This window comes from Dipodomys spectabilis, unplaced genomic scaffold, assembly GCF_019054845.1.
Source record: "Dipodomys spectabilis isolate Male_0828 unplaced genomic scaffold, ASM1905484v1 ptg000481l, whole genome shotgun sequence".
Taxonomy (NCBI): Eukaryota; Metazoa; Chordata; class Mammalia; order Rodentia; family Heteromyidae; genus Dipodomys; species Dipodomys spectabilis.
Genome location: NW_024871158.1, coordinates 2,933,301 through 2,934,623, shown reverse-complemented (window position 1 = coordinate 2,934,623; position 1,323 = coordinate 2,933,301). Strand labels below are relative to the sequence as shown.

At 30.5% G+C, this 1,323-nt stretch overlaps 1 non-coding gene across 1 annotated transcript; it reads left to right on the top strand.

Moving 5' to 3' along the window:
* Nucleotides 1-1,007: 1,007 nt before the first annotated feature.
* Nucleotides 1,008-1,109, top strand: LOC122098618. Its single transcript, XR_006145757.1, has one exon. It is a non-coding gene; the product is annotated as a U6 spliceosomal RNA (small nuclear RNA).
* The last annotated feature ends 214 nt before the right edge of the window (nt 1,110-1,323 follow it).

The window sequence follows — 1,323 nt, the reverse complement described above, 5'->3', positions numbered from 1 at the left end:
ATTTTAGGTGTGGACATTTATCAACACTCCTGATTCAGATTCTAATTGATAAAATTTTTAAACAATGTTTTGTTCTTATTAATTTTGCTCTTTGTAAATTCACATATACCTATAAAAAACAGTGTGGCCATCCAAATAACATTCTCAAAGTACTTCCTAATGATGACTTACAAAAAGTTGTATTATATTACAATAAGGAAAGCAATGCTACAAATAAGGAAAACCAATAAATAAATATTAATGATTAATAAAATAAAAAACAAAACAATTACCTGTTTCTAGTATTTGAAATGTACTACATATTCGATTTATTATTTTCTCATATTGCTGTACATTTAAAACTGCCTACGTCTATGATGTTCAACAAGAATTTTATAGGCTATGAGTAGCCTTTAAAGTTACCCACTAAGATTATTATTTGTGGTTCATCTCATCATTTGTATATGGCTTATACCATCATTTGTTCCTCGCTAACATATAAAGTAAGGAAGCCCTTAAATTTTAACAGAAACTGTGAAGTTAATGTCTTAAATCTTCACTCTGCTTCTTTACACAAACACTTTACAACTTCTCATTAGTAAAGTTTGTATAAACTCTGAAATGTACATACTTAGTAGTATATGACTGCTACCATGAATCTTAAATGCTTTATGTAAAAGTTTTACAACGTGCTAAATAGTCTTAATTTTGGCATATATGAGCAAATTCCCAAAATTAAACATATTTGAAACATTAAAACTTTTAACAAACCTTAACACTTTCTATAGTGTTCATAATGGCAGGTTCCTTGTACAGAATAATTGAATTCCTCCTCCTATACATCCGCTGAACAACAAATATCTGGAATTATTTTGTTTTTGACATGTCAATCTTGACTTTATACTTAAATGTATTCTTATGTAAGAAATACATGGTTCTAAAATTTCACAACAATTCTTTTGAATTTAATTTTTGTGGAATTGTCTAGTTTAAGAAAATCAATTACACTTTATATATAAAATTGTTCTGTGCTCAATTCAGTAGCACATACACTAACATCGGAACAATAAAGAGAAGAATAGCCCCTGACTGAGGATGACACTCGAATTCCTGAAGCATTCCAGATTTTTGAAAGAACAGATGCTGGATGGGATGTGGACAGAAGGGAACCTTAATGCCTTGTTGTTAGGAGTTTAAACTTGTTTGAAGACTTTGGAAAGTAGTTTGGAGGTTCCTCAAAAGACTACATAGAGCGCCCCTAAGACCCAGCAATCCCATTTTGAGCATTCACCCAAATGATCACAAACAAGACCATACTAAAACTACCAGCAAAACTATGTTCAT